The sequence below is a fragment of the Tiliqua scincoides genome, chromosome 3 (genome assembly GCF_035046505.1).
Source record: "Tiliqua scincoides isolate rTilSci1 chromosome 3, rTilSci1.hap2, whole genome shotgun sequence".
Lineage (NCBI taxonomy): Eukaryota > Metazoa > Chordata > Lepidosauria > Squamata > Scincidae > Tiliqua > Tiliqua scincoides.
The window spans coordinates 29,988,718-30,004,524 of record NC_089823.1 but is presented as its reverse complement, the minus strand read 5'-3'; the positions used below and the strand labels follow the sequence as shown (position 1 = coordinate 30,004,524).

The 15,807-nt window shown below is 45.3% G+C and overlaps 1 pseudogene; it reads left to right on the top strand.

Moving 5' to 3' along the window:
* Positions 1-5,056: 5,056 nt before the first annotated feature.
* LOC136647126 (5S ribosomal RNA) lies at positions 5,057-5,176 on the top strand (annotated as a pseudogene).
* Positions 5,177-15,807: the final 10,631 nt, after the last annotated feature.

The window sequence follows — 15,807 nt, the reverse complement described above, 5'->3', positions numbered from 1 at the left end:
TAGGTAAATACATTTTATTTTAGTATGTATGAATGCATCCGCAATGTGTCATCGGCAAAAGAAAGGCTTTCAATACAAGTAAATACTACCTGCATCACAGTGATATGTTCTGCTTTTGCAGGGATGCAAGCCTGTGTATTGTGCTAGTGTGTAAAATGAAAGGATATGTTGCATGTTATTTCTGTGTAGACAAATACGTTTTACACTGCATACAGAGATGCATTTATTCTATGCAAACTAATGTTACATTGCTCTACAGAAAATGAATGCGTCTTTCAAACCCAACCCCCCCCCCAATATTTTCTCTTCATGAAATTTGTGTGAGTTATGGGTCTTTGATGTTTCTCCATACTTATCCTTTTTATTTTGCCCATCAGTATAGATACCCAACATAGGGCCCAATCCTATCCAATTTTCCAGGACCGGTGTAGCCATGCCAGTGGGGTGTGCACTGCATCACATGGTGGAGAGGCAGTCACAGAGGTCTCCTCAAGGTATAGGAACATTTGTTCCCTTACCTTGGGGCTGCAGTTCAGTTTGCATAAGTGCTGGAAAGTTGGATAGGATTGGTCCCATAATTTCCCACCCTGAAAAAATAGTCACCCGCCCACCTCTAGAATCCTGGCTATGGGCCTGCTGTTATAACTCCCAGGCAGAGCTCAGGGTTGCTCCAGAACCCTGGATTGTCACTGTTCTCCATTATTTAGTACCATCTGCAAACCTCCCTGCCTAACCACTCAACCCTGGCTTCTTATTATTTATGAGGAACATAAATAGCCCCCATCCAATACATACCCTGGCGTATGTATCCAATACATACCACTGACCACTTATCTCCATAGTGCAATTTGTTTGTTTGTCACTACCCTGTGCTTCCTGGTTTTACCCAGTTCTCCATCTTTTATGTATGCAAATATGTTTTGATTTATCAGCTGACCTATCCTCTTATCCCATGACTGCTGAGATTACTCAAGAACCTTTAGTGACGGACTTCACTGGAAGCATTTTGGAAGCCCAACTATATCATGTCCAGTTCCTTCACCCCTATCCACGTTTGTTGACATTCCCAAAGAATGCTTAAAGATCAGTGCGGCAGAATTTCACTTTGCAAAAGCCAAGCCATGCTAATTTTTTTCCCCTCTGTGTGCTTACTCATTCTAGCTTGAATAATGCTTTCCACTCATTTACCTGGGATAGGCGTTAAGAGTAATGAGCCTTTAATTTCTGGGCTTCCTTTTAAAAAATTGGAGTTATGTTGGCTGCCTCCCAATCTTCCTGCCAGGAGGTTGACTTTAAAAACAAGTTACATATTTTTCTTAGAGTTCAACTGTTTCACATTTTGAGTTCTTTAATAATGTTCAGGCTTATGCCAGCCTGGTGACTTAAGACAAATTTTTAATTTGTCAGTTGGCCTTAGAAGTTCATCTCTTGTTACCCTGTTTGACATAGTTCTTCAGGTGCCCTCTCTAGGGGAACAAAAGCCTGATTTCAGGTTAGGTATCCAACATCAAGAATGATGCAAAAACTCCACTTGGTGCCTCCTCAATCTCCCTGTCCTCTTTCAGTTCTTTTAATACCTTGCCCATCAGTGGTCCAGCTGCCTCCCTGTCTTGTTTCCTGTTGCAGTGTATTTAAAGAGGTATTTATTCTTTGTTTTATTTTTGTTTTTAATACCTCCTCCTCACACTTGTCTAACCAGTGATTGTGCCCCCTTTTGTTCTCCTCATGTGGGCAATACAGTACTTCCATTTTTAAAAGCAAGATTTCTTCACTTTTATTGCTTCTTTAACACTGCTCATTAACCTTATGGCTTCTTCATGGACTTGGGAACCTTTCCTAATCTGTGGTGTATATTTTATCTGAACTTCAATTATAAGGGTTTAAAATAACTTCCAAGCTTCATGAAAAGATCTGATATTCCTTTCAACTTCCTTTTCAGGAATTCTCTCATTTTTCAGAAGTACCCTTTTTTGAAATTGCATGTGACAATGTTGAATTGCGGGGCAACATTGCACTTAACAAAGTTGACTTCAATACCACCATGGCCGTTATTCCCAGGGGCTCACCAATATTTACATACTGGATCCTGGGCTCAACTGCAGGATTAATGGTCTAATCTTGACTAGGATTGGACCAGCACATGGGGTGTTTTATGACAGCAGAACAGTATTCTGATGTTGTAAAATGGCTCTGCTCCGCCAGATCCTGAACTTTGTGTCAGGTCTTCTGGCCCAACAAGGATTTCTCTCAAATCTGTGCCAGCAAAATAGCTGGCACAGACTTGAGAAGCCCCATTGTGGGGCTTGGGGCTTTCCCTGGGTGAACAAAAGTCTCCTTCCCCCAAGGAGACGTCCAGTGGCTGCCATGTGGTTGCAGGATGCAGCAGTAGCTGCTTTGGTGCTGCTGCACCCAGCGGCGGTGCTGCCTTTAGGATTGGGCTGCAAGACAGTGGAACACCCTTGCATTGAAGCTTCTCCCAATCTCTCCAAAATTACACATATACCTTTATCAAGCTTCCAGTGCTGTTTGAGGGTCAGAACCACCAAAGCAGAAAGGCAGACATCTTCCCATAGCTCTGCAGAAACAGACTTCTGTAGTAGCCTCCTCAGGCAGAGCACTGCTCATCACACAAATGTGGTTTCTTCCTACTTGTGGAGTGTACATAGATCTTTCAGTGGACTACCTGGTAGCACATTAAGTTAACAGGTCTTTTCTTCCAGGTAGAGCAGAGATGGTGGGGACATCATAACAGACAGCTGCTGCGCTCGCTTGACTAAAAATTCTCATTGCAAGACTCAAATCTATATTTCATTCAAATGATTCACACAGTGTCTACCAAGCCTTTAAGAGAGATGGAAACTGTCAAGGATTCCAGGGCTACTGTCAAACAATCACTGACCCAGAGCACATTTGCCTCTGCAGCTCCTCAGCTAAAATATGAAACAGACATGTGGAAATAAGTGCAAAAGGTATTTGAAAAGCCAGAGAGAGAGAGAGAGAGAGAGAGAGAAACATACATTCAGGAATTGTTTATTTTGGTAGATCAAATTATTACACTGATTTAGCTTTCTTCTGAATGTTCAGAGTTGCTAGCTGTATGATTCATTTCCTATATTGTCTTTAATGTGTCAAGATAATTAAACAAACACGCTGGGCTTGTAGAAGACAGACTGCACACGACCTGTCCCTGATGCAGGGTGATGATATGTGTCATTCAGCCTGAGATTTATAAGCAGCATTAACACTACCAAGAGGCACCTTCAGAGAAGACTCCGGAACCTTTTCTTATGTTGAGAGAAGTTCCAGAAATAACCCATACAGTATATTAAACACTATTGTGTCACTTCTCCAACTCAAAAAAAAAAAATTGAAAGCAGTCACTAGAGGCTGCAAGAAAGAGGGCATATGGAAAAGGGGCTTAACTGCTCACTGTTTTTTGCTCTCAAAATTGCCTGTTGCTTTTCCACCATTGGAAGAACAACAATTTGAGAGGGAGGTGGGGCAATTTTGAGTGAGAAAAGTGGATGACAGAGAAAGAGCTAAGCACATTCCCTCCACTTGCCCGGCTTCTACTTCAGTTTGCAGCTTGCACTGGCTGCTTTCCTTTGAACAAAATGGGAAAAGTTACATAGAACCTGCACATAGTTTGTCCTTCATATCAAATTAAATGGGCACCCGTTTTTCTGCTCACTGGGGGAAAGTTGTATTGGATCAGTGCCACCTACCCAGCTTGTATTCCTCCAGAGAGAAGAATTCAGAGAGAGGAAACCATATCAGTGTTTGGGAGAGTGTTGGACTTTCTAGCACTCTAGCCCTTCAAGGTAAATTCACCTAAAGTACTTGGCTACAACTCACCATACTTTCCTCAAAAGAAGGCTTCACCCATCCTATTGTCACGGTTGTTTCAGTATTGGCTGCTTTCCGTTTAAAGATCTACCAGGAGATAGCTTCCTATTCAGCGCTGTGGAACACAAACAGGAGCATGGGGAAAGTCAGACATTTTCTAAGCATGGAGCACTCCTCACTCAGTCCAAGAAGCCAGCTGTGTGACATGTATGGCCTCCAGCCTGAACATTCTGAACTGGTCTGAACATCCCAAGAACTAGTTGTGAGCCAGGACCTGAAAGAACCACTGAGGGCAGAAGCCAGTTCAAACTTGGACTGCAGAAACACTGGTTCACATCTACACACTTATATGACCAAAGCACAGATTGCTCTTATGAGACAGAAGCAACTTTGAATCACTCTACGTGGTTGCTCAAATAGCATCAAGCCATTCCCGTTCAGTTACTTGCCATTATACAGATTACAGAATTCTCTCCTTACCTACACAAATGTCCCAGAATAGCTTATTTGAAATTCTGTAAACGTTTTAGCAATGCACTACAATGGCAAAGAACAAAATTCTCTAGAACTCTATTCTTTAAAATTATATTCTTTAAAATTCTTTAGAACTCTAAATCATCCTAGCTCATAAACATAAATATCCCAAATTCTAAGGGTGCAATCCTAAAAAGGGCATGGGCCGGCGCAAGTTCCTTGTACTGGCCCAGCAGTGTTGTGAAAGTGCCGTAAAGCACTTTTGTGTCACAGAGAGAGCAGGGAGACTGGCCCAACCCCATGGGGCAGGCATAAAGGTAAACCCATGCCATCGGAGTCAGGCCAGCATGGGGGTCTAGGGAGGCATGAGGAGGGCGGGAAGGAGGCGTTTTGAGGAGGGGGAGGGGAGGCAGTGGACGGGCCCGTGGGCAGGCTGAGGGTGAGTGGGGGGTGGGGCCATGATTCAGCACTTGTGCCGGATCCCTGCCTCTGGGTTGCTCAGATCTGCACCACCTCCTGAGGTGACACATATTCGAGTAGCCTCATTGGGGCTGCTGCGGCATTACCTGGGGTAAGGGGAAGGAATTCCCTTTGCCCCAGGCTGAGCCACCACTGGCCCCAACCCCACATTGGATACGCGACAGGCCAACCAGCCTCCCCATTCCAGGGTGGATTAGGATTGGACTGTAAATAAATCACAAAATAACACAAAACTGGGGCTTAGTATAAACAGTGGTAATGCAGCAACTGTTACCCTGCAGATGCCCAATCTCGTCTGATCTTGGAAGCTAAGCAGGGTCAGGCCTGGTTAGTACTTGGATGGGAGACCGCCTGAGAATACCGGGTGCTGTAGGCTTATACCATAGTCTTTCGAGACTGAAGGTTGCCAACCAATGAGGAAAGGAGACTTATGATGTATGAAGTGAGCAAAGTGTTGCATCCTTCTTTCATTCCATTCTGAAGACCATGGCCACATCAACATATGCAGGGCGGGAGTCACAGACTTTGCCACGGTATGTAGAATCATGGCACAGTCAACTCATCAGATGGTGACAGTGGCCACAGGGAGACAGCCTTCACCTGATGGCCACAGACCATTTCTCGCACTGTACCTTTAACAGAGATGTCAGCCATTGCCAGGCTCAAACTGGAGACCTACGAATCAGGCACTGACTCTCTGTGCCACCAGGTTATATGAGTGAAGGGCAATCCAACTGCAAACCTTAAACACCCAGGTCTTGAACATCAGGTGATACTGGAGGACCGACCTACTGTTATTGGTTCCCACAACTTGCCTTGCTACAGTGTGGGAAATTAGTAGTTGAGAATGGGCACGAGAATGGGCATGAGGCCATTTCTTGGCTGAGTCAGAGTACTGGCCTTCAGCTTAACTTTGAACTTCCATTCACCTGCCTCACACCCAAGATGCAGGGAGATCTCTATGTAGCACTAAACACAACCATTCCCTGGGGAGAGAGAAAACGATTGAAAGAGCAATTTAAATTTGTAGCATAGGTATGATCTCTGTCTACACCTACAAAAGGTACGAATATGATGAACATATGCAACATACAGGTACACTTGTCAGAGAGAAGCAAGGAACTGTGGCTCCCTATTGAGCGTTCAGTAAGAAATCAGAAGCACGCCTGGGTTTGTTACTGTGTAATGTGTGAAATGGCCACATGGTGTACAGCAGTTGTCTTATACCATTGGGACGGGCAGTGCCATTCTGTGCTTTAACTTATACTGACCCAGCCACCAGATGCTCTGGTCCTCCCATCTCTAAAGCAGATGTTGCCTTCGGCATTGCAACTAATCACACGGTTTTTGCAAAGTCACCTTTTGGGTTGGGTGAAACTTTCATCATGAAAGTTGATTTTTAAAAAGTTAATCTCAGGATAGTTTTTCTGCCACCGAAGCATTTGTTGTTCAACTGCTGATTAATTTTGTTTGCTAGTTCACCGTAAAATAGGACACACACACTTCAGTGACAACAATCAAAATCATCCAGTTAAGTGTTTGTCGGTTGTGGGCTTTTTGTTTCTTTTTCTTTTCTTAAAGACAAATGCAAGTGGGACGTCAGCAACAAATTCAATGGGATCATTTGCAATGTACAAAGTGATTTTTGTCAAATTGTTTACTTGAGAATGGCATCATTGTTTATAACCAGCACTCCTCCATCTGCTTAAGTTAAAAAAAAAAAATTCTGCAGCATTGAGGCTAGAATAAATAGATTCTGCTGTAGTTCACTATACTGATCTTAAAAAAAAAGTTTAGGGGAAAAAAGCCAAAGGAAAAAACAAACTTCAATTCAGCAGCTGAATATAAATCAGACTTGGTGCCTCAGCACTTCCACAGTGGTTACAGGGTCCTCTCAGTACCGAGCCTCAATCTCATGAACCGGCAATGTGCCTTCCATTCACCCCCTTGTTCCCGCTTTTGTCTTCCTTCCTCTTCTCCACCCCAGCTTTGTTCTCTCCTTGCTTCCTTCCCTTCCTGATCATTCCTTCTTGTCCTCAATCAATTGGTTGTTTCGTTGTCCAGATCAGTGTTTTTCAAACTTTTTGATCTCCTGAGCCAGAAAAGGAGTCTCTGGGGAGCCCTATTGGTGCATGACTCAGGGAGCCCTAGAGAACCAAAGCATGCCTGAAGTGGCAACATACCAACCCCAACACCAAAAAGCAGGAGGGAAAGTAGAGCCATGAACAGGGGAGGCTGGGGAAACTGGTGAGCAAACCAAGCAGGGGGCAGATGGCAGCCATTTGTGGTGCACTCATGGAGCCCCTAAAGGGCTCTGCAAGCCCCAGGCCCCAAGGAGCACACTTTGAGAAATGCTATTCCAGATGATCCAGATATCTGCATGATGTCTTGTGTGCTCCCTGGGGCATTTGGTGGGCCACTGTGAGATACAGGAAGCTGCACTAGATGGGCCTTTGGCCTGATCCAGCAGGGCTCTTCTTGTGTTCTTATGAATGCACTGATTATGTCATTGTTGCAGGGGATCCAGACCAGGCACCTTGTCTTGAGGAAGCGCTTCAAGGAATGCCTTGGAACAAACCTCTGTGCCGGTGGCAATACTGACAAGCCCAATAACATGGAAGGGTCACTCATCTGCACATCCATGAACATCACATGCCATCACTAGCCTTGAATAGGCTTCAGTAGTTTATGAAGGTCAAAAAGCCCCATCGCTAGGTGAAAGAATGAATGGTCACACATTTGACATTAAAAATGGAAACATACCAAGACATGTAGAGGGGGGAGCATTTCACTCTTGGAGTTGCAAGTTAAAACAGTTTTAAAGGTCAATTGCAAAATGAGACCAACACTGAAATTTAACCAATCTGATAGGGTTTTTCAGGACTTTAATGGGGATTATAAGTCTCTCATACAGAAAATAAATTGCCTTCCATTTGACAGTTGATTGAATATCGTGTTAGCACTCTGATAATCAGAGCATTTTCTTTCATTAATTAGTTTTGCAGGAGAGCTAAGTGTACCACAGTGGCGAAGATAAGATTGTCTGCTGAGAGCTGGATGTCCCAAATTCCAACCTCACCTCAGCCACAACCAGGCTAGATGACCTTGGCCAAGTTCTGATAGCTGTAGTATGAGAAAGACACTGGCCTGAAAGAATAGGATTGTTGTAAGGTTCACAAAAGTACAATCCAGCTCCTCTTCTCTCAGAACTGTCTCTGTTAACAGCTGTTGCATTTGGAGAAGAGGTTGTTAGCAGAGTGAGGGATTAAAGCAGTCCCACACTCAACAAACCAACTTTACTTGAACAAAGTAACAAACATCTTCACTTGAACAAAGAATTACAGACATTGCTACACAATGACAGAACTACAGACAATGAAACAGAAAGGTAGGAAAAGAAGTCAAATGTGAGGTCTAGTAAAAGTAGAGGAGAACAAACTCACAAGCCTTTCAGCCAGAACCTATAAGCCTTTGCATGGGCGGGGCGGACGGGGACGGGGGACAAAGCAATTGGGATGATCGTGCTGCTGCCAAGGAGGGAAGGGGCTTGTTTAGCTGGGGGTCACTAAGGCTCCCTGGAAGGGACACCTACAGAACTTCCTGGCTGGGGCATTAAAACACCCCAGTTTGGGAACCTCTGCTTTAAGCAAACAACAACTCCCGCTACTGGTGAATGCCAACATTAACACACTTACTGATCATCTATAGTCAGTTCTTATTATCGGCTAGGGTTAGATTCCTGGAAACCCTAGGGATAGCCAATTCACAGATAACAAACCTATGGAATCAATTAGTTTAAGTACAAGGAGTACCCCAGAGGGGGGAAGGGGTACCCTCAGAAGAATCCAGCAGAGACCCTCAGGAAGCCAGCAGAGTGCAGCAGGAAGTGCCAAAATATCTCTGAATGCTGCTGAGACCTTCCAGAGGCTGCAGAGACCTTAGAACAGCACCCGCAAGCAGCACTGACCCCTTTAAAATGACTGGTAGAAGCGTCTGCCTGCCATTTTAAACAGGTCCACACTGGTCACAGGCACCATTCTGAAGGTCACTGCAGTCTTTGGAAGGCCCCTGCATAGCAAATAACAAGAACAGAGGTGCAAATAACAAGAGAAGGTAGCAATTCTGCCCCTTGCGGATAAGCGAATTCGCAGATAGTGAATTCACGTATAAAGAGAACTGACTTATATGGATGGCTCAGCTCACACACTGTTCCAGTTCCAATAGAGGTGAGACAGCCAGTCCACCGGAATGGGACCAACTCCATTTGGCTTGCCCAGTGGCTGCTAAACCCACTCCTTTTTTAAAGTGATATTCACATGGAGGTAGGGGAATGAACTCAAGAGGTCACCTTGAACCATGCAAAGTCCACACTGCAAAATAAAGTAATACTGTGATAAATGTATTTCAATATTAAATGCAATGAAAAGAAATACAGATGCTTAATATTGCCTTCCTCCACTGAAATGCCATTCCCCACTGAACCTTTACAGCTTTATGAAATTCAAATTTAATGCAATCCACTATTCTTTGTAAACAATCTCTCAGACCACTAGCAACCGGAACAGCCCATTTTTTGAGTATTTTTTCTGCTTCTTCTGCGTACTCTCAACACAATTTACAGGGACCTTCCCAACTATCTCAAGATGTTCTGATATTGACATTTTATTAAGAAAAAGAAGTTTGACATTGAGCCTTCTGCCTAGATCATAATTGGCTCCTTTTACATTTGTTGCCTCTTTTTGACAGCTCTGCTGGCCAGTTTTTAGCATATTTTTCTTCTGACATTGTAATTCTAAATTCTTGACACAGGAGTGGTTTGTCCTCACTTTGATCAGATGTCATCCGACTTAATTGAGGAGCATCACCCCTCTCTTGTAATTCCGAAATGTAGTTCTCTGCAACAAAGGCAGCTGCTGTAGAGCGCTGGGCAAAAAGACTTAACTGGCGACATTTTGCTGCAGTGTGTTGCACGTCTATATATGGTACTGCTTTTTCATGCGGCACACCACTAAGTACCCACACTTTGACTCCCAGACTCCTTCCTTGGATTTCCTTTTACTCATAGGAAAGGTTGGCCTAGAACTGCTAGCATTCTGATTGGCTCTCTTAATCTAGTCAGTCCTTGCCTACAGGCCATTGGAGCTTCCTGTCTAAGAGGGCCGGGTGTAAATCTGGTGGGAACAGGGCTGGCTGTGCCATGAAGCAACCTGAAATGGTCATGTGGAGCATCCTGCTGGTGTTAGTGCAGGCTTCAGCGTGTGCTGGAGCAGGTAAGCTCTACTTTGGGCAGTGGAGGGGTGGAGGGAGGGGTGTAACAGGGCAGGGGTGCATGGGGAGGGGGAAGGGGGAGGTGGTTTGGGCTCAGAAGGAGGGCAGTGGTGCACACCATATCCTCTCTTCCTGGACCAGATCCACCAACACACTTGGACTTGCGCCAACCATTTAGCAGGCACAGGTCTGAGTAGACCGAGTGTCATGGCTGGGGCTTACCTCGGTGCAAGGCAACAAATGTTCAATTATCCCGAGAAGCCCGCCAGCATTCCAAAAATCCCCATATGATGCAGCGGAGCCCAGGCTGGAGCTGCTGCATCAGTGTGGGGGAAGTTGGATATTGGGCTCCCCATCAGTATTGTCAGTGGCTCTCCAAGAATGATTTCCTGCCCTGCCTGGGGATACCAGGGATTGAACATGGACCCTAGTACAAGCAAGCGTGCATTCTACCACTGCACTACAACCCATCCCAAAGCTGTTTTCTCTTGGCCTATCACTGTTGCTTTTGATGTTCTGCCCTCCTCTGCCTTCCCCCCCCCCCTGCATTATTATGGAGTTCTGACACAGAAAAAGTAATATCTGGCTGGAAAATAATAGAATTGTAGCCCCAGGCTGTTTAATGGCAGCCAGGAGTACACTCCAAAAATGGCTTGCAAGTCCCCGAGGAAGAGGAAATATTTTGTATTAATATTTGATATCTTATTTAGGATGTGGAATCAGAAGCATGAAACCCACCGGGATGCAGGGAAAGCAATTCTCCATTAAATAATAGAGCATCACAGCTGGCCTTCATATTCCCCTGTTTGCTTGCAGCCTGACCTCACTGATCGCCTCTCAAGCAGACTCAATTTCGCTTCTATGCTGCACAAATTAATGAGAATGCTGGTGGTGGTGACTTCAAAGGCTTTGTTACTTAGGTAGCTTTGTTTACGCTTCACTAGCTGGCTATCGAAGGAGGTGATGGGCAAGACTTTGTATCTTGCAGGACTGCCTTGGTATACAATATACCTCTGTATGAAACTGAGCACAGAGGTGCATTCCACCCCCCCTTCTTTTCAGTAATGGCAAGACTGCCTTGTGTCAGAAGAGCAGTTTTGCCTTTTTCCACTACAGTATTTTCCAAGATTTATTTTTCCTCATGGGCACGAACATGTAAGGAGATCTTGGGGCAAGAAACAGAAACCTATGGGACTGCTGCAGAAACCTATGGGTCAAAATAACATTGCCGCACTACCAAAGCTTTACATGAGGACACTTCCAGGTGAGGGGTTTAGTGCACTTTGTTCACTATGTGTGGGATTCACATGATCTTGGCATCCGTCCATCATCTAACCATAATCCACCTTTTATTTTTCCTGGGAAGCAGGAGTTGATAATGGGGACCCTGGTACAGAAACTCAGTGACTGCAGTGTGGACTATTTTATGTGAGCCTTCAAGCCAAATGTCATGAGAAAGCAAGCCAACCTGAAGGCAGGGTGCAGCTCGCATTCAACCTCAGCCTTGCAGCTGCCTCTGTGGCTGTCTAGGTACCACATGCTAAACCCTTGGGCTGCTGGAACTGCCTTTGCCACAACCAGAGGCTGCCAAAAATAAGAGTGATGCTTCCGGTGTGGCTTGAACTCACAACCTCAGCATTTCCATGGCTGCATAAGTCCTGTGCAGCAACTGTTACCCTGCACATGCCTGATCTTGGAAGCTAAGCAGGGTCAGGCCTGGTTAGTACTTGGATGGGAGACCGCCTGGGAATACTGGGTGCTGTAGGCTTATACCATAGTCTTTCGAGACTGAAGGTTGCCAACCATAAGTCCTGTCTGTTGACACATGGCACCACTGCAGCTGCCCTTGGCACCTTCTTATGTGTCTGCAAACATCTATCCCATCTGAAGTCTGCTAGAAATAAGAGCAATACTCCAGGCCAGGCTTGAACTCACAGCCTCAGCACTGCTACGGCTGTTACATACTGTGCACTGACCTCCTGTGCCCCTGCAGCAGCCCTGGCACCCTCTTGCAGGCTTGGAAACAGGCCAGCCATCCAGACAGGATGCCAGAAATAAAGAGACAAACAGAACACCCAGCCCAGTGCCAAGAAGGTTTCTTTTCTATTTGAGCCAAACCATCCATGTTATGGCAGTGCAACATGTCATGCTCGGGAGAATACATTTTTCTCAAAGGGTACATTTGTACTGGCCTGAAATCTTAGCTTCTCACCACTAGCAGTAATCAGAGCTCCTCTCTGTGTCTCCCATGTGATGCATCAGCATCATCATCATCATCATCATCATCATCATCATCATCATCATCATCATCATCATCGCTGTTGTTTATTGGTTCAATATTCTTGATTCAACCCGATATTTAAGGTTTAGGGCACAATTCAGACTGTATTTGGGATGGTGCAAGTGCCTTGCACTGGCCCAGGAGGGTCACAAACGTGCCATAAGGCACGTTTGTGCCTCCTCAGGAGGAAGCCAGGCCAGTGCTCAAAGAAGCACCAACCTGCAGAGGCCAACGCAAGCCTCCGTGCCGGCTTCCTACTTGCGAGTTGCGTTGGACCGGTTGGGCCGACGCAATGAAAAAAGGTAGGTGGGGGAGGTAGGGAGGAGGCGGGAGGAAGGGAGGCGTTCCTGGGCAGGGAAGGGTGGGTGGCCCCAGGGGCGGGCAGGGAGTGGGAGGCGGGGCTGAGATCCAGCAGCTGGATCCCATCCCCTATTCCCAGAGAGAATGGAGCAAGTTCAGGTCACTCTGCTCTCCTCAGACTTGTGCCACTGTCCGAGGAGACCCATTGCGGCCAGCAGCCCTTACCCAGAGGTAAGGGGAAATATTTCCCCTTGCCTTTTGCTGAGCTGCTTATGGCCACAATCCTGCGCTGGATACAGTGCAAGCCTCCTGGCTTGCCTGTTCTAGCGCAGGATAGGATTGAGCCCTTACTCTCCTAATAATGTCAATAATTTGTATTATTATTTTATTTAACAGGGTTAGCTTTGTTGTTTCTATTCCAACATGATCTTCTTGCAATTTCTTCTTGGCAGAATTTTGCATGCCATGGCACTGGGATTTAGTTTACCAACTGTCAGGATTTCCTGCCATCTAATTCATGCTTGTCTTCTATTTTACTGCTCGAGTGACAGGAGGCAATTAAGAAACTCTGTTTGTGTTGATGAACCCTTTGGTGTTTGTGTGGGTTCCTCCTGGATTGCCACCAAAAACGAGCTGACGAAAACTATTTTCAGTGCAAAAGAAATTCTTTTAAACAGCTTTTGTTGTGCGGGTTTGAGATGTCTATGTTTCAATTGCATCACATCTTTGATGATCTAGGACTCCAATCCTGTGCACACATACCGGGTAATAAGACCATTGAACTCAACGGAACTTACTTCTGAGAAGACATGCATAGGATCACACTGTCAACGGCCCAATCCTATTGGTAGGTTACATTTGTGGATCTCGTGATCCAACAGCATATCCTATTGGCCACTGGCATGCCAGGTACTTTGCAGAACTGCTGCCAGCACAAAAGACCACAGCAGACCATCTGCCATACCAAGTAAGTTGGCAGCAGGGGAGGCTCATAGGTGGATCAGGGCAGGGACCAGCCCAGGCTGGGGGTGGCCTGGGGGTAGATCTTGGTAGTAGCTGTGTCCATGAGATCACCTCTGGCTTGGACCAAACACACCTTCTTATACCTACAAGATTTATGCCAGCAAATTAGCTGGCGTGAATCCAGGTAGGCCCATTGGGACTCAGGGAACGGTGGATTATTATTATTATTATTATTATTATTATTATTATTATTATTATTATTATTAACAGTATTTATACACCGCTTTTCAACTAAAAGTTCACAAAGTGGTTTACAGAGAAAAATCAAATAACTAAATGTCTCCCTGTCCCAAAAGGGCTCACAATCTAAAAAGTTGCAAATGAATACCAGCAGACAGCCACTAAAACAGACACTGCTGGGGTGAGGTGGGCCAGTTACTCTCCCCCTGCTAAAAAAAGTAAGAGTAGGTAAGTAAGAGTAGGTAAGATTTCTTTACTTGCCTCTCTGTCACAGCCTGGGTCCAGCTGGTCAGCAGGCCACAGTAGCTACAGGCCAACCCTGAATAGGATTGGGCTGTTAGTGTATTAATATTGCAGCAGTGTTACAATTTGTAGTGATAATGCTGCTTTGTGAATCTGGGCATTAAGCTTCCTGGCACATGTGACCTTTCGGGCCCCATTGATGCTCTCTGTTGACCCTCGTCCTGTTATCCTGCCCTGCAAAACTGCCCAGATTCCTTGCCTTATTTTGCCTCAGTGTAAGCCTGCAATAGAGATCTGAAGGCCTTAGGAGTGGACCTCAACAGGTGGGAAACCCTGGCCTCTGAGCGGCCCGCTTGGAGGCAGGCTGTGCAGCATGGCCTTTCCAAGTTTGAAGAGACACTTGGCCAACAGTCTGAGGCAAAGAGGCAAAGAAGGAAGGCCCATAGCCAGGGAGACAGACCAGGGACAGACTGCACTTGCTCCCAGTGTGGAAGGGATTGTCACTCCCGAATCGGCCTTTTCAGCCACACTAGACGCTGTGCCAGAACTACCATCCAGAGTGCGATACCATAGTCTTCCGAGACTGAAGGTTGCCAACAGTAGTAAGCCTGCAATTCACTACCCAATTAAACAGCTTGAAGCCAATGAGCCTCATAAATCCTGCCTGTGCACAGGATTCTAGTTTTTATCTTCTGTCTGACATTATACTGACATAAATTGCTGTACAGTAAATGCATTTCTCCAAAAATCTCTCTAGAATAAGCTGCTGTAATGATTCCTCACTCTGAGTCTCAATTCATGAAAAAAGAAAGAAAAGAAAAAAACAAATACCTTCTTCTCACCTGATGGTTTTTTTGTTTAAGATTCCTGTGGTTGCTCTTTTGTTTTAGGAAGGAACAATGGGACAAATCTGCATGCAACTGCAATTCATAAGTAGTTTTTGCCTTTCATTTAGGCTGGGCAGAGGACTATTACTCCTTGGTAATTAGATGCTTTGCAAATGGCCCCAAAGTCAGTCCCCCAATCTCCATAATCTGCTTTTAAGGATCTCAGGCAATAAGACTTCTCTATAGTGATGGTCCAGGTAGTTCAATGATGGTGCATATATGCTTTGCAAGTAGACAGTCCCATGTTCAATCTCTAGGAATGCCAGGTAGGCCTGCACTGTCTGAAACTCTGGAGAGCTAGTCAGTGACAGTTGCCAGTCAGTGTAAGTAATATGAAGTTAGATGCACTAATGGTCTGACTCAGCCTACCAGATGCCTCAGGTTGCACGCAAGACCACAAGATACTTGCATCTTGCTGCCACTCCCCAGAATCTGGCATTTATTTACCCTCACACACACCCCCACTGAAGACACCAGACTGCACTTGGATTTAACTTGGGCCATTTTATTAAACCACCACTTTTTAATGCATGAAACCTACTGAACATACCTTCCCTCCCTCACCAGTCTGGGATAGGCGAATAAAGAGTTTGAAGTAGTAGGGGACTGTCTGAAATCCAGATGAATAGAGTACAACAAAATTTGAGAGCAGCTTGCAATCCAGATGTGCGCCTGGTAAACGACTCCTGTGCCTGTACTGGAAAAGAGAAAATAAAAAGTTGTCATCTCTTTTTTAGACATGATCCTGAACCCTGAGCCTGAACCTTGAGATTGATCCGTACACCTGAAATTGGGACTGAGGTTAGATGAATTAAGGTCGAGGTC